General features: G+C 37.3%; 1 pseudogene; it reads left to right on the forward strand.

Moving 5' to 3' along the window:
* LOC121486646 overlaps nucleotides 1-17,076 on the forward strand; it is a 56,939-nt pseudogene extending 39,863 nt beyond the window's left edge.
* Nucleotides 17,077-26,025: the final 8,949 nt, after the last annotated feature.

Consider the following 26,025-nt stretch of genomic DNA (forward strand, 5'->3'; position numbering starts at 1 on the left):
AATTGAAGCAGTCATCAAAAACCTCCCAAGACACAAGAGTCCAGGGCCAGATGGCTTCCCAGGGGAATTCTATCAAACGTTTAAAGAAGAAATCATACCTATTCTACTAAAGCTGTTTGGAAAGAGAGAAAGAGATGGAGTACTTCCAAATTCGTTCTATGAGGCCAGCATCACCTTAATTCCGAAACCAGACAAAGACCGCAGCAAAAAGGAGAATTACAGACCAATATCCCTGATGAACATGGATGCAAAAATTCTCAACAAGATACTAGCCAATAGGATCCAACAACACATTAAGAAAATTATTCACCATGACCAAGTAGGATTTATCCCTGGGACACAAGGCTGGTTCAACACTCGTAAAACCATCAGTGTGATTCATCATATCAGCAAAAGAAAAACCAAGAACCATATGATCCTCTCATTAGATGCAGAGAAAGCATTTGACAAAATACAGCATGCATTCCTGATCAAAACCCTTCAGAGTGTTGGGATAGAGGGAACTTTCCTCGACATCTTAAAAGCCATCTACGAAAAGCCCACAGCAAATATCATTCTCAATGGGGAAGCACTGGGAGCCTTTCCCCTAAGATCAGGAATAAGACAGGGATGTCCACTCTCACCACTGCTGTTCAACATCGTTCTGGAAGTCCTCGCCTCAGCAATCAGACAACAAAAAGACATTAAAGGCATTCAAATTGGCAAAGAAGAAGTCAAACTCTCCCTCTTCGCCGATGACATGATACTCTACATAGAAAACCCAAAAGCCTCCACCCCCAGATTGCTAGAACTCATACAGCAATTTGGTAGCGTGGCAGGATACAAAATCAATGCCCAGAAATCAATGGCATTTCTATACACTAACAATGAGACTGAAGAAAGAGAAATTAAGGAGTCAATCCCATTTACAATTGCACCCAAAAGCATAAGATACCTAGGAATAAACCTAACCAAAGAGGTAAAAGATCTATACCCTAAAAACTATAGAACACTTCTGAAAGAAATTGAGGAAGACACAAAGAGATGGAAAAATATTCCATGCTCATGGATTGGCAGAATTAATATTGTAAAAATGTCAATGTTACCCAGGGCAATTTACACGTTTAATGCAATCCCTATCAAAATACCATGGACTTCCTTCAGAGAGTTAGAACAAATTATTTTAAGATTTGTGTGGAATCAGAAAAGACCCCGAATAGCCAGGGGAATTTTAAAAAAGAAAACCATATCTGGGGGCATCACAATGCCAGATTTCAGGTTGTACTACAAAGCTGTGGTCATCAAGACAGTGTGGTACTGGCACAAAAACAGACACATAGATCAATGGAACAGAATAGAGAACCCAGAAGTGGACCCTGAAATGTACGGTCATCTAATATTCGATAAAGGAGGAAAGACTATCCATTGGAAGAAAGATAGTCTCTTCAATAAATGGTGCTGGGAAAATTGGACATCCACATGCAGAAGAATGAAACTGGACCACTCTCTTTCACCATACACAAAGATAAACTCAAAATGGATGAGAGATCTAAATGTGAGACAAGATTCCATCAAAATCCTAGAGGAGAACACAGGCAACACCCTTTTTGAACTTGGCCACAGTAACTTCTTGCAAGATACATCCACAAAGGCAAAAGAAACAAAAGCAAAAATGAACTATTGGGACTTCATCAAGATAAGAAGCTTTTGCACAGCAAAGGATACAGTCAACAAAACTAAAAGACAACCTACAGAATGGGAGAAGATATTTGCAAATGACGTATCAGATAAAGGGCTAGTTTCCAAAATCTATAAAGAACTTATTAAACTCAACACCAAAGAAACAAACAATCCAATCATGAAATGGGCAAAAGACATGAAGAGAAATCTCACAGAGGAAGACATGGACATGGCCAACATGCACATGAGAAAATGCTCTGCATCACTTGCCATCAGGGCAATACAAATCAAAACCACAATGAGATACCACCTCACACCAGTGAGAATGGGGAAAATTAACAAGGCAGGAAACCACAAATGTTGGAGAGGATGTGGAGAAAGGGGAACCCTCCTGCACTGTTGGTGGGAATGTGAACTGGTGCAGCCACTCTGGAAAACTGTGTGGAGGTTCCTCAAAGATTAAAAATAGACCTGCCCTACGACCCAGCAATTGCACTGTTGGGGATTTACCCCAAAGATTCAGATGCAATGAAACGTCGGGACACCTGCACCCCGATGTTTCTATCAGCAATGGCCACAATAGCCAAACTGTGGAAGGAGCCTCGGTGTCCATCGAAAGATGAATGGATAAAGAAGATGTGGTTTATGTATACAATGGAATATTACTCAGCAATTAGAAACGACAAATACCCACCATTTGCTTCAACGTGGATGGAACTGGAGGGTATTATGCTGAGTGAAATAAGTCAATCGGAGAGGGACAAACAGTGTATGTTCTCATTCATTTGGGGAATATGAATAATGGTGAAAGGGAATATAAAGGAAGGGAGAAGAAATGTTGGGAAATATCAGGAAGGGAGACAGAACATAAAGACTCCTAACCCGGGGAAACGAACTAGGGGTGGTGGAAGGGGAGGAGGGCGGGTGTTGGAGGGGAAGGGGTGACGAGCACTGAGGTGGACACTTGACGGGATGAGCACTGGGTGTTTTTCTGTATGTTGGTAAATTGAACACCAATAAAAATTAATTAAAAAAAAGAAAGAAAGAAAGAAAGAAAGAAAGAAAGAAAGAAAGAAAGAAAGAAAGAAAGAAAGAAGAAAGAAAGAAAGAAAGAAAGAAAGAAAGAAAGAAAGAAAGAAGAAAAGAAAGAAAGAAAGAAAGAAAGAAAGAAAGAAAGAAAGAAAGAAGAAAAGTAAATACATAAGTAAGGCTGAGATGGAGTCTTGGTAACTCCAACATCAGAAGTCTGTGAACAAATAGCCACTTCTATGTAACTAGTCCCAAAGAACTTACATCAGTGAGCAATGCCAACTGCATCAATCAGATGAGAAGACTGAGATCCCCTATGGTAGGACAAACTTTAAACCCTTCAGTTACATGTCCCATATTATCAACATACACATGTACAGCTTTACATGCATCAGAGCCCAATAAATGTGGGTTAAGAAGTTACTCATTACTGACTGATTATGATGTATCAGACATTATACTAGGTCATTTGAATACATTAGGAAAAGTCACTGGGCTTTGGAGAGTAATGGCTAAGCACAGAGTACAAAGTTTAACAAAGATCTATAATCTTGGTGCCAGGCAACAGCACACCAACTTTGAGAAACAAAGACAGCAGGGGATGTCAGACTCCAAATCTCTCTCTGTTCAAGCACATAGAAGATTAATTCCTCCCATTTCCCACTCTGAACTAAATAAGATCCCAGGGTTCTTTGGCAGGCTCAAGAAGAAAATGCTACATTTTGGCTAATAGGACAGAAGGGAACTCAAATGAGATGTTATAATAGATGTACCCAGATCTGAAACAGTGAGTCATAGGAGTTAAATATATATAACTAGTGTTAAGTAAGCTTATTCAGGAAGATACACCTAAAAATTGTCTTTTTCCCCTCCTTCCTATTGTCTTTCAATCTGGTCTCTGCATCTCCCATCCCTGTTGGTAGGTTACAGTGGAGATAAGCTCCTATTTTACAGTCTCCTAATAACCAGCGCTGACATGCAGAACGAAAGACAGAACCACTTAAAAACCACCTCTCAGGCTGAGGCCACAGCATCAGGGAGAATCTGTATGGGATGTACTGAAACAGGAAGGCAGGATCATGCATTTAAGGTAACCCCTTCAAATGAATCTTTTATTCTGATCAGTTCGCCTGCAGATTTTCTCTTTATATGTGGCCTTTGTGTATCAAGATGACTTTGGCCACTTCTTACCAAGTCATTCTCTTTAGAATGTTTGGGATCTTGTCACCTATTACCTTTAGCATTGAGGATCCATCCAAGACTCTTAAACAACAAGGTTGTAACCCATTAAGCAAACGCTTTGTCATAAATGATATCATCCCCATTTTCCAAATGAGAAAAATGAGGCTCAGAGAGATTAAGTGACTTGCCCAAGGTACAGAGAGGCAAGGTGAGATTTGTTCCAAGTCCTGTCAAACCCCTAAATTTTTTTTAATTGCACTGCAATGATACATGTTGGAGAAATGAAGCCAGATGTAATATAAGTTAGAACCTATCCACCATATTAATTAGTCAGTATATAACAAATTAGTCATCTTTCTCCAGTCATGGATTAAAACCACTTTTTAAAACTATAGATGCCAAAATCTCAATCCCAGCACTCTGATTCAGAAGTCTGAGACAGAATTTATTAATATGTATCTATATTCATTTTTAACATGGAAGCTCCTGGGTTAAACTTTCAGCTTTTATTTAGTATGTTATTTGAAACTGTCTTAGAGCCTACTGGAACTTCTAGCAAATAAACCTGTTAAGAAATCTGTAAACCTAGGAATGGAAGCAAATAAAGTATATTTGTTTCAAGTAAAATGAAGAAGAAAATTATATTGTTGGAGTATATGTCATTAAGGCACACAAAGAATAAGGAGGGCTCCTTCTATAAGCAAATAACAAAGCCAGCACAGAGGCAAGTAAAGCAGTGATTACCAACTACCTTGACATCTGCCTGAATTCTGTCTGAATTTGATCAAAGTATAGCACAGGTAAATTCCTAATTTACCTTGCTCATAACTTCATCTCTTCAAAAGCAAAGGAACAATGAGGATTTCTTAATTAAAACAGCATCTGTTAACATCCCCTAATGTTGCCTCTCCTAATTTTCACCAAAGTATTTATAAACACATAGGAAAAGATGAAAACACACCATCTAAAATTTAGGATTGGTTTAAGACAACTTAAACATCTGGAAAGAATCTCCACAAAGCAAGAGATATTAACCAATTTGACCTCAAATGGAAGACTGAGAATGTTTTTTTTTTCTCAAACTGACCTCCAAATATGAATCTGAGAAGTGGATTCAGTTATGATTCACATGAACAGAGACTAAAAAAGATAATACAACATCTTGTCTAATGAAAAACAGCCTAGATAAATAGCACCTCTTTCAAAAGGTTAAGAAGTAGAAAACAGCCAACATGAAATCTATAAAATATTTCTTAATAACTTACTTAAGATCATAAACTCTTTCTCTGAATACCGCATTATCTGATCCCACAAGTTTTGATATGTACTTTTGTTACTGTTCCATTCTTAAAAGAGTTATTTGGGAATACATATGTTTTTTAGTTTCCAAACACATGTATTATTTTATGCGATTTTCCTTTTATAGTTAATTTCTAATCAGATTATTTTAGGATGACATAAAATAAAATCCATATGATACATATTTTTTGAAATCTGTTGAGACTACTTGTGAGTCAATAGATGCTAAATGTATACTTGAAAAGAATATGTTTTGTCTTGTGTGCAAGATTTCTGTGATTTTATCTTAGATCAATATAACTAAGATAAAATACAGCCAGCCCAGAGATAACACAAAGCAGAAAAAATTACAAAATCTCTCATTACTAATAAAGAACAGGAAAGTAAAATCCTTTGGTATTCCAGACACTGAACTGATTGAGCTTATTTTGATGGTTGTAGGCTACATAAGAAAACCAATGTTTATTATCCTAAATATAATAGATGCTCCTAATATCTAAAACCCTTTTCTATAATAAAATTGGAAGTGATCCTAAAGATAAAGATCTGTATATTATCTTTTCTAATAAATGCTAGTATTTTGTATCTAGAAAAAAAACAAGCTTTTAAATAATTATAAATTATGCTTAGCAAGAAGCAAATGTCCTATCAACCAGTTCAGACTTTGATGTTGACCACTTCTGGATGGACAAGTAAAATATGAATTGTCCACATACAGAATAACAATATTAGACAAACAATGATGTCTGCCTCCTGAAAGCAGAAAGAAAGAGCTCAAGTTTTGATATATTTGTAGTGACTGCCATTTCTCACCAGAGAAGCAGGGTTTCTGCACTAATCATTGCTAGCTGGTGGTACCATCCTGGAATAAGTTCATCTGGAAATAAGACACACATTCAAATTTTTACCTGAACAAAAGATTGCTATGCATTGAACTGTGCCCCTCCCCCAAAATTCATATCTGAAATCCTAGCCCTCGTACTTCACAACATTATGACCTTTTTTTTTAAGCGAGAGCATTACAAATGTAATAAGCCAAGATGAGGTCATACTGTTGTAGAGTAGGTGGGCCCAATTCCATATGACTAGAGTTCCTAAGGAAAATTTCAAAAAAAGAATACCATGTGAAAATACAGAGGTATGGAAAAATGGAGAACTAGAATGATGCATCTACAAACCAAGGAACACCAAAGATTGCCAGAAAACCACCAGAAGCTAGGAATGTAAAAAAAAAAAAAAAAAAAAAAAAAAGATTCCCCTACAGATTACCGAGAGAATATGGTCTGCCAATACCTTAGGATATAGGACTTCCAAATCCTAGAACTAAGACAACAAATTTCTGTTGTTTTAAGTTACCCAGATTGTGGTACTTTGTTGCATCAGCTTTGGGAAATTAATACAGAAATATCTGCAGATACTTCTTAGAGAACCTGATGAGGAGTTTGTAATAGCATCACAACGTCAAACAATTCAAAATAATATTTTTTAAAATAAAGTGGGATAAAAATCTAACTGGAAAAAAAAAAAATCTAACTGGAAACACTGAATGAATATCTAGGTTTTCACTCTGTGAAATCTATAGAATCTATAGAAAATCTAGAATCTATTTGTACTCATTTCCAATGCTCATTCCTGAAAAGTCAATATCTAGAATAACATTTCAGCATTTTTAAATTCCTAAATTAAAAACAGTAGAATGAAAATTTAGCAATTAGCCTTTGTCTGATACATGTCTGTCTTAAATACTCTTCAAAATTTCTAATAATGCACTAAACATATGTTGTGCTCTTATGAAATCTTAACCTAATGAGACAATATATGTGTATACGCAACCACATGAACCTTGAGGAAGGTTAACCAAGCTTTTCCTTTGGATATCAAGTCTATGATTTATTTTATTCCATCCAGTAATGAGGTTGAGCAAGGGATAATTATTAGTATGGAAGGTTTCAGCAATCATTTTTTTCAAAGGAAGAAAATAAAATTTAGAAATGGGAAATGACTATTATAACACACTGAGCAATAACACTCCTTTTTAGTAGTATATAAAAACATGTACATCATTAACCCATGCTATGATAACATTTCAATGAATTGAACTCATTCTTTTGTACTAATCTTTCAAGGTTATGGACCCTGTTACCAGCTTAATGGCTTTTTAAATGTGTAATTATATATGCTTCTAATATGTATAATGACAGAGTTCAAATGTTATCAGTTTAGTCTTATTTTTGCTCTCCTATCTATTGAATGGCAGGAAAGAAACTTTACTGTTTTCAAATAAAAAATTGCAAATGGCAATTTTATTCTTTACAGTAAATTAATTCATACAAATTAAAATTCATTACAATACCAAAAAAATAGTATATAGCATATTTTGGTAAAATTGGTTGTGTTCCAAGACACCTCTTCCCACCCCTACCATCAGCCTGTGCCCAATGCAGCCATCTTACAATGGAAGCGTAGGTGCCATGTGCCTGGAAAAAACCTGGCCTGCACCTGAGCCAGAAGTCCTACCAAAATGGCCAGGGTGTAAAGTGCCCCAGAACCCCAGCTGGCTGCACATGATCTAGTCACCCCACCAGAGCAGACCCAGGGTTGCATACCTGGGGCCCCCAAACCGAGCCTAACCTATACCTGCTCCAGTTGCAGCCATCCTGACAAGGAGGTAATGGCATGATTTACTCCAAGACTCCTAGCCATAACCTGCTCCATCTCCAGCCATTCTGCCAAAGCCTCCAGGCATACACAGTCTATACAGGAAATGCTCCTACACAAGGTCACTGTTTCAACACTAGAAGAGGGAGCTCTTCCACTTAATTCATAGAAACAAACAGAAAATGCCAAATAAAATTAGGAGACAGAGGAATATGTTCCAAATGAAAGAAAAAGACATAATCCAAGGGGGGAAAATCCCTAATGAAAAAAGATTAGTAATTTACTTGATAAAGAGTTCAAAGTACATCATAAAAGATCCTCATTGAGCTTGGGAACAAAATGGATAAACACAGTAAGAACTTCAACAAGAGTTTAAAAAATAAGAAAAAAAGAACAATCAGGGCTGAAGAATACAATAACTGAAATGAAAAAAAACACTAGAAGGAATCAATACCAGATCAGATGTTACAGAAGAATGAATCAGCCATCTGCAGACCAGAATAGTGGAAATAACCCAATTCGAGCAGCAAAAAGAAGGGTACCTGGGTGGCTCGGTCAGTTAGGTGTTCAACTCTTGATTTCAGCTCAGGTCATAGTCTCAGGGTCATGGGATTGAGCCCTGCATCAGGTTCCATACTCAGTGGGGAATCTGAGATCCTTTCCCTCTTCCTCTGTCCCTCCCCCTGCTTGTGTACACATTTGCATGTGCTCTCTAAAATAAATAAGTAACCCTTTATTAAAAAAAAAAAAAAAGAACAGCACAAAGAAAAAATAATCTTTAAAAATGAAGACAGAATGAAGGACTTCTGGGACAACATCAAGCATACCACCATTCTTAGTCTGGGGAAGGAAACAAAGATCCAGGTTTAGGAAGCACGGAGTCCTAAACAAGATGAACCTAAAGGTATCCCTACAAAGATATTATAATTAAAATGGAAAAAACGAAAAATAAAGAGAATCTTAAAGTCAGCAAGAGATAAACAGTCATGCCCAAGAGACATCCCATAAGCCTATAAGCTGGTTTTTCAGCAAAAAATTTTTCAAAACCAGAAAGGAGTGACAGGATATATTTAAAATCCTAAAAGATAAAAATGTAGAATGAAGAATACTCTACCTGGCAAGGCTATCATTCAGAATTGAAGGAGAAATAAAGACTTTCCCAAATATGCAAAAACTAAAAGAATCCGTCACCACTAAACTGGCCTTCTAAGAAATGGTAAAGGGTTTTCTTAAGCATAAAGAAAAATCCATAACTAAAATTAAAGAAATACATGAAAGGGAAAAATCCCACTGGTAATGGCAAATGTATAGTAAAAGCAGTGGAGCGACACCAGGCCACCATGAGTTATGTGCCCAGTCACCTTCAGTTTTCAAGGTCGAAGGGAAGGAGAGTTAGGCCCACTGGCTGCTTCTCTGTCCCCTGCCTGTCAACTAGTGACAGCCTGAGCAGAAATAGTGTGTGGAGAAGTTCTTCCCAGGTGCTGGATACCATGGTAAAAGGCCAAGTGGTGGGGGGCGGGGGGGGGGGGGGAGCAGGAGACTAAAGACCCCACCCCCTGATGAATGTGCTGTATCTCCTCATTTGAGCCCTTCCTTTCCATTATTCCCCAACCACCTTATACTGATGCTATTTTTATCACAATTAAAAATGTTTATTGGTAAAGAAAAAAAATTAATATGAAATTAAAAGACAAAAATGCCAAAAATCAACTATAACTATAATAAGTAGATAGGGATACTCAAAATAAAAAGATGTAGAATATGAAATGATAAGCATAAAATGTGAAGGAGGAGAGTAAAAATGTAGCGCTTTTAGAATGTGGTCAATCTTGGGGCACCTGGATGGCTCAGTGGCTGAGCATCTGCCTTTGGCTCAGGTCGTGATCCCAGAGTCCTGGGATCGAGTCCCACATCAGGCTCCCTGCAGAGAACCTGCTTCTCCCTCTGCCTATGTCTCTACCTCTCTCTGTGTGTCTCTCATGAATAAATTTTAAAAAATCACAAAAAAAGAGTATGCTCAAACTTAAGTGACTATTGGCTTAAAGTAGACTGCTATGTATACAGTTTGAAAAATGTGAACCTAATGGTAACCACAAACCAAACCTACAGCAGATACACAAAAAATAGGGAAAAGAATCCAAACATAACATTAAAGAAAACCATCAAACCATAATAGAAGAGACCAAGAGTAAAAGAAAAGAAAGAGAAGAACTACGAAAACAACCAGAAGACAATTAACAAAATGGCAGTAGGTACATACCTATTAATAACTACTTTAAAGGTAAATGGACTAAATGCTCCCATCAAGAGACACTGGGTGGTTGAATGGATTAAAAAAATAAGGCCTATCTATTTGCGGCCTGCATGAGACTCAATTTAGATCTAAAGGCATACACAGACTAAAAGTGAAGGCATGGAAATATTATTCCATGCAAATAGAAACAAAAAGGGAACTGAAAAAAACAATATTCCTATCAGACAAAACAGACTATAATGAAAGAAAATGGATAGCGTTACATAACAATTATAAAATAACGAACATAAAGACTCCTAACTCTGGGAAACTAACTAGGGGTGGTGGAAGGGGAGGCGGGCGGGAGGTGGGGGTGAATGGGTGACAGGCACTGAGGGGAGCACTTGACGGGATAAGCACTGGGTGTTATTCTGTATGTTGGCAAATTGAACACCAATAAAAAATAAATTTATTATTTAAAATAAATAAATAAATAAATAAATAAATAAATAAATAAATAAAATTACCAAACAAGAAGATACAGCATTCATAAATATGTATGCACCTAATACAGGAGCACCTAAATAGAGCAAATATTAAGATATATAAAGAAAGAAACTGACAATACAATAGGAGTAGGGAACTTGGGATGCCTGGGTGACTCAGTGGTTGAGTGTCTGCTGCCTTCAGCTCAGGGCATGGTCCTGGGGTCCTGGAATCAAGTCCTGCATTGGGCTCCCCGCGGGGAGCCTGCTTCTCCCTCTGCCTGTGTGTTTGCCTCTCTCTCTCTGTCTCTCATGAATAAATAAATAAAATCTTAAAAAAAAAAGAGCAGGGAACTTTATACCCCACTCACACCAACGGTTAGCTTATCCAAACAGAAAATCAATAAGGAAACATTGACCTTAAATGACACATCAGACCAGATGGACTTAATATGTATATACAAAACATTCCATCCAAAAACTGAAGAATAAATATTCTTTAAAGTACACATGGAATGTTATCTAGGATAGATCATAAGTTCAGCCACAAAACAAGTCTTGATAAATTTAAGAAGACTGAAATCATATCAAGCATCTTTTGCAACCACAAAGATATGAAACCAAAAATCAATTACAAGAGGAAAATCTTAAAAAACACAAACACAGAGGGACTAAATAATGTTACCAGTCAATGGGTCAATGAAGAAATCAAAGAGGAAATAAAAAAATACCTGAGACAAATGATAATGGAAACACAACTTTCCAAAATCTAGGGGACATAGCAAAAGTAATTCTAAGAAAGAAGTTCATAGCTATACAGGTCTACTTCAAGAAGCAAGCAAAATCTCACATAAAGAATCTAACTGTACACCTAAGGAACTAGAAAAAGAAGAACAAACAAAATCCAAAGTTGGTAAAAGTCTCCTAAATAAATGGTGCTGGGAAAACTCGACAGCTACATACAAAAGAATGAAACTGGACCACTATCTTATACCATGTATAAAAATAAATTCAAAATGGATTAAAGACATGAAGCTCTGAAACTATAAAATTCCTAAAGAAAACATAAGCAGTAAGTTCTTTGGCATCAGTCTAAGCAACATTTTTCTGGACCCACTCCTCAGGCAGAGGCAACAAAAGCTAAAATAGACAAAAGGCATTACCTCAAAATAAAAAACTTTTGCACAGTGATGAAAACTATCAATAAAACAAAAAGTCAGATTACTGAATGGGAGAAGATACTTGCAAATCATACATTTCATAAGGGGTTAATATCAAAAATACATAAAGAGCTCACACAACTTAATATTTAAAAAAAACAGCCTGATTTAAAAAATGGGCAGACAACTTGCATAGACATTTTTCTGAAGACATACACATGGCCAAACAGGCACAGGAAAAGATACTCAGCATTACTAATCATCAGGAAAATGCAAATCAAAGCCACAATGAAACATCACCGCACATCTGTCAAGTGTAATAATTGGCTATTACTAAAAAGACAAAAAATAACAAATATTGGCAAGGTGTAATATAAAGGAAAGGGAAATTTCATACACTATTGGTGGGAATTTAAACTGGTATAGCCACAAATGGAAAACAGTATGGAGGTTCCTCAAAAAATTAAAACTAGAATTACCATATGATCTAGTAATTCTACTATTAGATAATTTACCCAAAGAATACAAAAACACTAATTTGAAGGGATATATGCACCCCTATGTTTACTCCAGCATTATTTACAATAGCCAAATTATGGAATTAGCCCATGTCCCTTGATAAAGATGTAGTGTGAGTGTATGTGTGTATATATAAATATAATCAAATATTACTCATCCAGAAAAAAAGAATGAAATCTTGCCATCTGCAGTAATGTGAATGGATCTAGAGGATATTATGCTAAGTGAAAGAAGTCAGAACAAGATAAATACTGTATGATTTCACCTATATGTGGAATCTAAAAAATAAAACAATCAAAACAGAAAGACTCACAGATACAGGAAACAAATTTGGTTACCAGAGAGGGAATGGGTAGAGGGACAGGAGTGGGTAGGAAAAATAGGTAAAAAGAATTAAGAGGTACATACTTCTCATTATAAAATAAATAAATCCTGCAGACATAAAAACACAGCATAGGGAACATAGTAAATAATATTGTAATAAAGTTATATGGTGACAGTAGTAACTAGACTTAATGTGAGGATCATTTTGTAATGTATAAAAATATCAAATCACTATGGTGTACACCTGAAACTAATAGGATATATGTCAATTATACTTCAATAAAAACACACTGCACAAATAGTTACGAGGAAGAGGTCAAATTTATTTTTCTTATTAAAAGTAAAGGGAAACAATACATAAGACTGGTATCTTACTATCTACAGTATCATGGCTTTATTGCGCTCATATCGAGATTGAGATTATTGAAAAATAATTCCAAGAATATTTCAATTAAGATATTCTTCAAATATTTTTAATATTATTTTAAAGCTTCATATGAATGTTACCAGTCATTTTCTTAATAGAAGCCTGTGATGATAAGTTTCATCCACATCTGTCATGTGCTGCTTAAAGCTAACCAGGACTCATCTCTAAGCCTTGATTTGTCTCTCTTCCTGGAATATTTGTGTTTCTCTGGAAAATCCCTCCTCACCTCTTTCAGGATTTATTTTTTTTTTCTTTCAGGATTTAATGCAAACCTCATCTCCATATAAACCTTCCATGCTTATTTCTTTTCCTAAGAGCTTTTCATTAGGGAATGAATCAAATAAATTGTAAATTATAGAAAGAATGGAATATTACACAACCATTTAATTGAATGGCTCTAAGTATACCAAGAATAAATTTCAAAACCCACTGTTAAGAGTAAAAAAAATATTTATTTCTATGTATTTTTAAATATCTAAAGAATAGTATCTACTTCATTCACATATACCTGCATTTGTAAATAGTAAAAAACATGCATAGAGACAATATAGATATCAATTTCAGACGTGGTGTGACACCCATGACAAAAAAAAGGAGCAAGAGACAATGTATGAACTTTAGCTATAGTTGCAATGTTTTTATTAAGAGTGGTGGTGATGATGATAAAGAAGAATAAAAGAAGGAAAGAAAGAGAAAAAGACAAAAAAAGGGGAGGGAGAAGAATGGAGATGGGAGAGGGAGGTAGGAAAGGAAAAGAAGGGAGGGGAAATGAGGAAGCAAAGAGGGGCAAATTATTAACATATATTCAATTTTAGTGGTATATACATAAGCACAGTATTATTTTCTCTATTTTTATTATGATTTGAACATTGCTCTTTAAAGTTCAAATTTTATGTGAAAAATAACTTTAATGTCTCTTCATTCATGCACAGTGGTAATATTTAATAGTTTCCACTAATTTTAGCCAATATATCCTGACAATGGCTTCAAAAAATTATCAAAACCTGCACTGTATTTATTTCTTAAGTGTTTGGCTTTCACAGAAATCTCTGTGTGGTAGGAACCTAGGATATCTTTGGCTATGTGATTCCAAGATCTCAGTCTAATGTATAAAATAAAAGTAGAATTCAGCAGAAATTGTAGATAAAAAGGTGAAGGAAAAATCTCTGGTAACAAGAAATAGGTAGGTAGATGGGTAAGTGTGTGGATGGATGGATGAATAGATGGATGGACAGACAGAACAAATTTATTTTTTATATTTTTTAAAGATTTTATTTATTTATTTATGAGAGATACAGAGAGAGAGAGAGAGAGAGAGAGAGGCAGAGACACAGGCAGAGGGAGAAGCAGGCTCCATACAGGGAGCCTGAGGTGGGACTCAATCCCGGGTCTCCAGGATCAGGCCCTGGGCTGAAGGCGGCGCTAAACCGCTGAACCACTGGGGCTGCCCAGACAGAACAAATTTAAAGAAAAAGCCACATTCTGTAATAAAGTTATATTTCAGATGCTTAGAAATTATTTTCACCTGAGATACATAGGCTGGAATCATTTATTAAATGGCTAAATGTATAAAGCCTGTATATGATAAAATCATAGTACCTAGAAAGATATTCTCTGCAGTATTGTCAAGTCATTCATTCATTATTTTATTTAATCACATGAGCTTTGCCTACTTAAAGCTTAGATTACTGATTAGTTTGAACACAGTTTCCAAATGCAAAAGTTAACTTCATTGAAGTGACTTAATGAAAATTTATTCTACCTCACTGTGATGTTATTTTAGGAAATATATTTCTATATTGTTTTACTGAAGAAGTTTATTTACTCACCTTAGGTGAGTGTAAATACTAAATGAGAAGGATACTCTTCCTAAATGTTTTTATTTCATATGCTCCATTACCAAGGTCCCTGAATGACAATAATACTTTCCATCAAAATACACTTAAATGGAGAGACTAAGCTTTTATTTGGAAATAGTCATCAATCAATCAATCAATCAATCACTATCTGCTAGTCACTGTTAGAAACTGGTATCTTTGCCCTCAGCAGAGTCTCTATACCATAGTAGTTCTCAACCTTGGCTGCACCCTGTAATCACTTGCGGAGCATTAAAACATATATACAGGGCGGCTGAGGCTGTCCGGGGGGTTCCGGACTCCAAGTCAGTGTCTCCAGGTGCCAAGGGCAGGGCTGAGGCGTGCTGAGGGGGACGTGGGGCACCGGAGGGGATGCGGGGCTGGGCCATGGTGGGCTTCTTCTTCGGGCAGCCTGCCACCGTGGGAGCCTGGGCTCAGGGAGCTGCTGGAGGAGTTCTCCCTGACTCAAGACAGGGCCAAGGACTGCAACGGGACAGGTGGCTCCAAGGTTGAGCGCATGGAGAAGAGAGATGTCTGGAGCTGTTTGGCCGAGACTACTGTTACAGTGTGACCCAAAATGTGAATGGGGATATCTGTGGCCACTACCCCCAGCACATCGTGTTCCTGGAGTATGCAAGTTCTGAGGAGAAAGACACATTTCAGAGCACTGTGCAGGTGAGCAAGTTGCAAGACCTCGTCAACGGTAGCAGGATGGCCAAGTGCAGAGGACGGTTTGTCTGTCCAGTGATCCTGTTCAAGGGCAAGCACATTTGCAGGTCTGATAACCTGGCTGGATGGGGAGAACTGTAGGGATGCACTGGCTACAACTATATCTTCTCAGGGGGTACAGACGATGCCTGGGCAGATTCTGAGGACATCCCAGAGGAGGACTGCGCTCAGAGGCTATGACATCAAGCTGCTTCGATACCTGTCAGTCAAATACATCTGTGACCTGATGGTGGAGAACAAGAAGGTGAAGTTTGGCATGAATGTAACCTCCTCTGAGAAGGTGGACAAAGCCAGCGCTATGCCGACTTCACTCTCCTTTCCATCCTGTATCCAGGCTGTAAATTTTTCAAGGAATATAAGGATCGGGATTACATGGCAGAAAGGCTCATTTTTAACTGGAAGCAGGACTATGTCGATGCCCCACTGAGCATCCCTGATTTCCTGACTTGCTCTCTGAACATTGACTGGAGCCAGTATCAGAGTTGGGACCTGGTGCAACAAACACAAAACTACCTGAAACTGCTGCTTCCCATAATTAACAGCGATGATGACAGCGGGCTGCTGGTACACTGTATCTCAGGCTGGGATCAGACCCCCCTCTTCATGTCTCTCCTATGCCTTTCCTTGTGGGCTGATGGACTTATCCACACATCCCTAAAGCCTGCTGAGATCCTCTACCTAACTGTGGCCTATGACTGGTTCCTCTTTGGGCACATGTTGGTAGATCGGCTCAGCAAAGGAGAGATTTTCTTCTTCTGCTTCAATTTTTTGAAGCATATCATCTCTGAGGAATTCTCTGCTCTGAAGACACAGAGGAGGAAGAGTTTGCCAGCCCGGGATGCAGGCTTCACTCTGGAAGATAGCTGTATGCTGAGACGAAAGGGCTGAGGCAGCACCACCAGCCTCGGCAGCGATTTCTCTTTGGTCATGGAGAGCTCTCCAGGAGCCACCGGGAGTTTCACCTATGAGGCTGTGGAGCTGCTCCCTGCAGGAGCACAGACTCAGGCATCTTGGAGGAAGAGCCATTCATCCTCTCCACAGAGCGTGCTCTGGAACCAGCCACAGCCCTCGGAGGACCGCCTGCCTTCCCACCAGGGGCTGGGGGAAGCCAAGTCTTCTAGTTCCTCATCCTCGAACCATTCTGACTTTTTCAGGATGGGTGGCAGTCTCCTGGAGGTCCCCAAGCCCAGATCAGTGGACCATCCCCTGCCGGATCCTCTCTCCACAGACTTTGGCAGCTGGCAGACTGTGGCAGTATTCAGGAATGGGCTGTCCCGCACACAGACTCCTCTCTCCCTTTCAGCTTCCCCGATGAGCTCCCTAACAGTTGTCTGCTTGCAGCCCTAGGTGAGTGGAGACTCAGCTGCAGGAAATACGTTCAGCTTTCTTGGCCGCATACAGCAGCACAGTGGAGCTTCAAGCAGCAGCCCCCAGTCCCTGTGGTGCTATTGGAGGCCTGCTGGAGCAGTTTGTCAGTGGTGTTGGACTCCGGGGCACCAGCAGCAACATCTTATGAATTAGCCAGCCTACAACTATTTCCTGTTCCTCTCACCTGGGCCCTGAACGGAATCAAAGCCATGCCTGGACAAGGGGTGCTTCAAGATAGGAGGGAAATGTTTTCACTCCTCCTCCTCCATCATGTACATGACAGCCCCAGAACTGAGCAGGGCTAAGAACAGGGTTCTCCAACCCCCAGCTTCCTGACTGGTGACCACCACCCCTCTTGTCATTTCCTTTCACCCACCCTAGTCTTTGTTGGGATTCCCATCAACTCTCAGAACTGTGTGGGGTTTCCCTGGGGCCTTGTGGGGGCTGAGACCTCATGAAAGACTCCCCTCTTCCCATTCTTGTTTCCTGGAGAGGAGGGATCACCTGCACTGAGAATGAGACAGTTTGACACAGATCACAAAATAAAAATCTTTTTGAACAATAAATAAATAAATAAATAGTAAATAAATAAATAAATAAATAAATAAATAAATAAATAAATAAAACATATATACAAAGCCTGGATCTCACCCTCAGAGCTTCTGATTTAATTGTTCTTAAATGCAACATGGGTACTGGCATAAGGGAGAAGTTCTCATATGCCAAGACTGAAAACCACCCCTGGGATTCAACAACCTAATACCCTTTTCTTCCTGTCTGAGGGCATAGGCTTCCATAATCATGGGACTAAACGCAAAGAATATTTGAGAAAAATTAACAAATGAAGATATTCACTAGGCATAATGTATTTAGCTATGTTTCATCCTTTCTTTTTCAAGCCAACTCTAAAATAAGAGCTGCTCTTTTTCCTTTAATCCTCACTCAGATACAATAACAATTCCAACATGTATAAACAAACACATTGTCCTTTCATTATCTCATCCAATCAACCCAACAATCTAGAAACCTACAAACCTCAAATCTCTCCCTCATCTAGAAAGAATCCAGCATTTCTTCTTTCCTCAAGAGAGATAGGCAGTTAATTATAAAAACTGCTTTCTTCCATTAGCATTTTCATATGCCAAAATGGGAAGAAGTAAGATGGTACACGTTTCAAACTGCCTCTAGCTAGAAAAGGGAAAATAGTGAAATTGGCCTTGTATGAGCTTAAAAGGCTTGAAGAATTCACACAATAGGCCACAGTTCTTTGATTTCCACTTTCCTCTATAGGAATGAATATTAGGTAGGATAATAAGTATGTCAAGGTCATGTTTACCTAATTCTAAGGAAGCAAAGCATAAATCCCAAATTGTTAACCAATTGCAGGGAATGAGTGTATCTTTTTTTTCCAGAAGCCAAGTAATTTAAATGGAAAAATGTGTTTAGTGTTAAAAAGGAACTAGAATGTTACTATATTAGATAAGAGAGCAATCCGTGACCACATAATGTCATTAAAGTAATCGGAAATTATGTGGTCCCTTAAATTGCTTTATTTCCCTCAGCAGAATATTAATTTCAGGTGAGTAATTTAAATTGCATTAACAGCAGACTCCTTAAGATGACACTTCATTTAGTCTTGAAAGTTGCTGCTGTTTAAGATATCCCCCCAGCCTGCCATTTCATACTGGTGCTAACTTGTGCCAGATTGTATATTGTTTCTCCAAAATACCATGGGGGTGTCAAATGCTTTATTGCAAACCTGCTGCTTTATGGGAATATGCAATGTAAATAAACTAGAGAGACACTTCTGCAAATTGCCCTATTTTAGATGGAAAATATTTCTATTAGATGTATGAAATCAACTGACAGTTTTATGAGCCAAATCATTTTGGAAATATCCTTCACATACACTGAATATCATCATATTTTCAGAGACCATATGGTAAAAAGTAGATGCATAAGCTCTTCAAGGACAGGCAATCTTACAGTCAGCATGAATCTCGATTCCAGTACCTGTTTCTCTTTCACTAACAAATATCCAGGTAAGACAACTCTCAAAGTTGCTAATTTGGGACGCCTGGGTGGCTCAGCAGTTGAGCTCTGTCTTTGACTCAGGGCCAGATCCCAGGGTCCAGGACCGAGTCCACATCGGGCTCCTGCAAGAGAGCCTGCTTATCCCTCTGCCTGTGTCTCTGCCACTCTCTGTCTCTGTCTCTCATGAATAAATAAAATATTTTTTTAAAAATTGCTAATTTGGTGAAAAGTATGAAAAAAGTGTGTAACAAATTATTTATCACTGCTATTTTCCTCATAAAAACAAGATAAATCCACATTCCTCTACATTCTATAGGCCACAAATCCAGAAACTCAAATAGAGACAGATCATGAGAGCCTGGACTAAATAGATAACAAGAGCTACAGGGTAAAGGATGAGTTTGTATAATTGTTGTTTTGTTAGGACCCTAGAACATCAACTTGTAGCATGTTTATGTGAGAATAAAATTTTCATGGATGACTGAATGACATTATTACAAGTTTTGAGATATTTCAACCCAGTAGCAAATATATTATACAAGTTGAATTTACCTTTGACCTCCTAAGCCCTCCTCAAGAAAAGGAAATGGTATAAATTGGATACCACAGTCATTGTTTCAATCCCCCACCTTTATCAGGTAACTCTTCTTCTATTCCTTCTTTTCCATTATTAAAGAAGGTTTACAAGTGCCTTCAGAGAAATGAAACATCTCTTTACAACACAGGGTCTTTGCTTTCAACCATAAATCCTGTGACATGCTTTCCTTTTCCCCCACAAATTTCCTGTTCTAATCAGCAACACCTCTGTCTAATTGCTTGTGCATGCTCTCATGCATTTGCTATATGGCTCCTGCTTTCCTTACTCCCCTGCTTTTTTCTTCTAAGCTATTCCCATGCTGTTTAATTCAGTTGCCATGAAACTTCACTATCCCTGATTGTTGAATGCCTCCTGAATCAAGTTCACATATTCCAAGGCCATCTTCCCAGTAAAGAATTTCAGGTCATGGATTCACTCCAGCCAACCACTGATTTGACTATGTCTAATTCTCATTTTCTGAAGGATGGAACAAATTCTTTCCAGAAACCCTAGTTTTTAGAAAGAAGAAAAACCCAGCCTTCCCAGAAGACCACCAGCGGGAGTAACCTTTCCAAACTCTGATTTTACCATGCTTCTTGTTTATTTCCCTGAGGATTATCCCTACCACCACTGTGAAACCACCTAGTCACAATAAGGTAGCAAAGCTGCCTGTCACCCAAGGGGCTATAAAAGATAAATGTACGTTCTCAAACAATCAAATGGAGAAATTTGAAAACTTTCAAGTAAGTAATGACAAAAAAGGATTTCAGTTACTCATCGAGACCAATATCCAAGCAAATTACATACAGCTATCTGGAACAGTCCTTAAATTGTGGATAATCCAAAGTTAGCTTCTGTTAAAAATATAAGGAAAAATTAACGCAGAAAGAAGAAAACACATTCTCTTTATTATGAAGGGAATCAGAATATGCCCCCCAATTATGCCACTTTGGCATGATTGTAACTTGTTCAATCAAGTTACAATCCATTTATATAAGCTATTTTATATGAGACATAAAAGTCATTAAGTTTAGACACAAAAATTTGCTTGCTCCTTAGGGATCCTACTTGATATAGCAGGTATTTTTTATTTTATTGTGACTTGTAACTTGTAACTCAAAATCATTATTTTGAGCTGAAGGCAATTAAAAAGGAACAGATACAAGAGGAACTCTCTGCTTCCCCCCTTCCTTTCTTTCTTTTAAAGATTTTATTTATTTATTCATGAGAGATGCACAGAGAGAGGCAGAGGCAGAGTTAGAGGGAGAAGCAGGCCCTGTGGAAGGAACCCAATGTGGGACTCGATCCCGGGACTGTGGGATCATGCCCTGAGCTGAAAGCAGATGCTCAACCGCTGAGCCACCCAGGTGTCCCTACTTCCTCCTTTCTGCCAAAAACAGGGCATAAACTTGCCTTTCCCTTTCCCTTTCCCTTACAAGAAGGAAGACATGACTCTTATTCTGGTGTTATCACTGACTTGAGGTCTGCATAAACCTTACTGAAATAACCCTTACCTTTCATTACTTTCCTCCATATACTTGCCTTCCCACAATTTACTGTCCCTGGAATCCCAAATCCCTTTTCCTTCGTCCTGTCTCCTTTCCACAATTCATCACCCTGTATTAAAATGGTACATAAGTTCTGGACCTAAAATCATGTTTTTAGAGTTTTCACTTCTTTTCTGTAACACTCCTGTGTGCATGCATAACAACCTTTTCCTCCCATGAAATTTTCATTTGTTGGTTTAATTCATAAGCCTCATTCACTGAACTTAAGAGAATATCAGGAAAGTTTCTTTCCTCTCCTACACTTATATTAAACACAATTAAAATCATATTTTTATCCTTTACCAAAGCTAGGAAAACCCTCCAGAAAACTGGTATGTTTCTTTTATAGTAATGAAATGATGCAGGAAAATGGGGAGAAATCATGAATAACTTTAAGACTGCCTCTGCTATGACATATTTATTGTATGTTGCTTTTAAGATGCTTCTTTAAAAAAAAATGAAAAAGCTTTTAGCTCCAACCCCTGATAAATATGATCTGGGTCATAGGTCACTGTTGTCTTGACACACTGGGTAGTAAACAGCAGCAGGACTCTAATGACTAATGCTGTAGTCACAGGAGCCGAGCAGCTGACAGAAATAACACCACTCAGTCTCTGAGGAACTAAAGGCAATTTACAGGCTTATTTAATTTTAGCCTATCTTGAAATGACACTATAAAGTTGTAGGGGAACAGACTGTCACCATATCATGACAAATATGGAAAACAGGGCTCCAAAAGAACAGAGGAACTCAGTTACGTGCCAGAAGAGAAGATACTGCTTTAATATGTACCCCAAGCTGACAGAGTGAACTGGTAGGTGAACCTTCATTTCAACATGAACCTTCCTTGCCCTCTTTAGTTTATAATGCCTTTAGCCTGAGATGATACCTAAAGTGATATGTGCTCACCTCTTCAATCCGGCTTTCAGAAAACTGTTTTCCTAACAGAATGCAGCTTCTCTTCCCGGGGCATCTTCTAATTCTTACAAAAGTCATTAAGTTTAGACACAAAAAATTGCTTGCTCCTTAGGGATCCTATTTAATATAATAGGTATTTTTTATTTTATTGTGATAAAAATATACACAACATAAAATTTACCATTTCTCATTTTTGAGTGTAGAGTTGAGTGGCATTAGGTACATTCACACTTTTGGGCAACTGTCACCACTATTCAACTCCAGAAATTTTTCATCTTCTCAAAATGAAATGCTGTACCAATCAAACAATAACTCCCCATTGCCCTCCTCCCATAAGTCCCTAGTAACCAGTATTCTTCTTTCTCTTTGAGTTTGGCTATTCTAGCTCATATAAATGGAATCATACAATACTTGTTTTTGTATCACTTAATGTCCTTAGGGTTCATCCATTTTGCAAGCATGTAACAACTTCATTTCCTATTAAGGCTAATAATATCTCATTATATATATATATATATATATATATATATATATATATATATATATACCACATTTTGTTTATCCATTTATCCTTTAACTGACATTTGGGTTGTTTCTACCTTTTGGTTACCATGAATAATTTTGCTATAAATGCTGGTATATAAATACCTGCTTAATTCCTTCCTTTCTTTTTTTTCAGTATTTTATCTTTTATTTATTTTTTTAAGATTTATCTAATTATTTTAGTAATCTCTACACCCAACATGGGGCTCGAACTGACAACCCTGAGATCAAGAGTTGCATGCTCTTCTAACTGAGCCAGCCAGGTGCCCCTTCAAGTCCTTACTTTCAATTCTTTTGTGTACCCACCCATAAACGGAATTACTAAATCATATGATAATTCTGTTTAATTTACTCAGGAACCTCCATACTATTTTCCATAGTACTTAAACCATTTTACATTCCTATCAACAATATAAAGAGTTTCAATTTCTCTACATTCTCACTAAATACTTATTTTCTGGGTTGTTGGGTTTTTATTTCCCTTTTTCTTTCTTTATTCTTTTTTTGGATAATATATATCATAATGGATGTGAAGTGATATTTCATTGTGGTTTTGATAGGCATTTCTCTAGTGATTAATGCTGAACATCTTATATATCAGGTTTATGCCTATTTTATTCATTTATGTTTAGCTGACGTTATCTAATTTTTTTCTTTTTAAAGCTTTATTGAAGTATAATTGGCATACAATAAAATGCACATAATTAAACAATTTGTTAAGTTTTGACATAAGTATACACCTTTGAAACTATCACCACACATCAAGACAATAAACATACTATTGAGCTTAATAAAACAAAAGATCCAGTTATTTCATCAGCAAAATTCGTTTATTCAGGAATAGCAGAGAAATTATGATTTAGGATGAGCAAATTATGGCAAACCACAGGCAAGTCTGCAGAGCAAAAGAAAAGGGATTCCTTTTATAGGGGAAAGGAAGAAGCTGGGAAGAGGCTGTTTCACTGAGTTTTCATTGGCTGAGCTGCTGTTGGGCAAGGAGAAATTCTTCCTTCTTCCTGCTGGGATATGTAAAGGAGTGTCTTCCTGTTGGGGAATGCGAGCTATGCTTTTCATAGTGAGTAGTAGTACATGAGAGGTCCCCCTGCAAAGGTGCCTTATTCTATTTTAAATGAGGTTTCCCTTATTTTCACTATATCCATCATTACCCAAAGTTTCTTCATGTCCCTTTATTACACCCCTCCTTTCACATCTCTGTTCTTATTTTCTCCCCAGGCAAGCACTGATCTATTTCCCAGCAATATAGATTAGTTAGCATATATTAGAATTTATGTAAATGGAGTGACAGATTATATACTATTTTATCTGTCTCTTTTCACTCCACATATTCTGATGTTCATCCATGTGGTTATATGTAGCAATAGTTCATTCCTCTTTATTGCTGAGTAGTACTCCATTACATATTATTTATCCATTTACCAGCTGATGGACATCTCAATGGTTTCCAGTATGGGGCTATTTCCAATAAACCCTTTAGGAATAATCACATACAAGTCTTTAAATGGATGTATACTTTCATGTCTCTTAGGTAAAAATACAGAGGTGGAATGGGTGGGCCACGTGGTTAATGTATGTTTAACTTAAAAAAAAAAAAACTCTGTCAGGCTATTTCTCAAAATGACAGTACATGACTACCATTCTACACTATACTAGCAATGTACAAGAGTCTCAGTTCCTCCACATCATTGCCAAAACTTGGTATAATCAGTCTTTTAAATTTTAGCCATTCTAGTGTATTATACTATCTCATTGTGGGTTAATTTGCATTTCCCTGTGACTAATGATGCTGAGTGTCTTTTCATGTGCTTACCTTCCACCTGCAAATCTTTTTTTTTTTTTTTTTTTAAGATTTTACTTACTTTTTCATGAGAGACCTTGAGAGAGAGGCAAGACATAGGCAGAGGGAGAAGCAGGCTCCCCATGAGGAGCCTGACGTGGGACTCGATCCCAGGACTATGACCTGAGCCAAAGGCAGATGCTCAACCACTAAGCCACCCAGGTGCCCCCATCTGCATATCTTCTTCAGGGAAGTATCTGTCGAAATCTTTTGTGCATCTTTTGGTTGGGCTATTTGTCTTCTTATCATTAAGTTGTAAGAATAGTATGTGATTTTATGAGTATATGACATATGTCATACATTGTCAGACTAGCTTTGCAAATATTTTTTCCCAGTCTGTCATTTGACTTTTCATTTTAATAGTGTCTTTTAAAGAGCAAATGGCTTAACATTGATTAAGGTCAATGTATTGATTTTTTTATTCTGTAGCTTGTGCTTTTTTGTTATATTTAAGAAATCTTTGCTAATCCTAAAGTTGCTAATATTTTCTATGTTTTCTCTTATGTATAATTAACATCTTATTTTAAAATTTAAATAAGAAATACTAAAACAGCAGGATGACCTTAATTATCCAAACCCTACCTTAAATTAGTGCCACAGACTCTCTCTTAATATCTTTAGACTCTCTATCCTTGATGGTCCTGTTGGCCTACTCTGAAGGTAGCTGACAACTTCATATATACACAAAGCCTAAGAACTGGGCTAACAGAAATTTGTGCCCTCAATAAAAATTTCCCATCATCAGCCCATCTTTTACTCAAATTTGTTCTTCTTTTCCCAAGACTGTCATCATTCTATATATCTACCTTCCTATTTAATGACTTCCTTCCTTAGGACAGCTGAAGTAGAAAGCCCATAGACTCAAGCTGCAAAGAAGCTTTCTCTGGGTAGAGAAACTCATAATTCAACAATTTTAGTCAAGTCAGAAATATGTAATTCATTAACTAACAAGATTCTATCAAATCTTTAAAAATAGGAAGTAGAGTCAACAATTGAATCCATTAGAATCAAATTAGTTTGCCATCTTAATCTTAAAATATTGAATGGAAGCCAACATGGAATAATATAAAAATTTTATTTATATCTTTATTCCAAAAGACCAGTGTTATTTAATAATTAATACAAACATTTGAACATGACTCTGTGTCTTTTCACTTCAAAAGAGTAATGTTCAAACAAATACACGTTTCCTTCCTTCTCTGAAATTCACTCTGATTCCCATTATTACTGTCTCTTCAATAACCCCTGGCCATAAGTAAAAGTATGCTTTCAAGCTAGTTTAGGCAACAATGGTGAATTTATTATAAGAAAATACAGGTATCACTCAGAGTCCAAGACAGACATCGAATGTTATTGATACCCAAGACTCTTACTCTCTGTGTCTCTCTCAGGCTATATGATTTCACACATCTACTTCTCAGAATGTCCACTTCTTCAGTGAATACCTTTCTCTGATTCAGCATGTACACAACAGATGATTTCTACCTAACAACTGTCAAGTTTACTTATCTTTAATTCAAGTGAACAACCTATGGAGTTTAGGTATCTCTCAATCCCAGTTCTTAATTAGAAGGAAGAACCCAACTGGCTAAGCTTTTTTCATCTAAAGTAACTATGATCCAG

Source organism: Vulpes lagopus, chromosome 1 (genome assembly GCF_018345385.1).
Source record: "Vulpes lagopus strain Blue_001 chromosome 1, ASM1834538v1, whole genome shotgun sequence".
NCBI lineage: Eukaryota > Metazoa > Chordata > Mammalia > Carnivora > Canidae > Vulpes > Vulpes lagopus.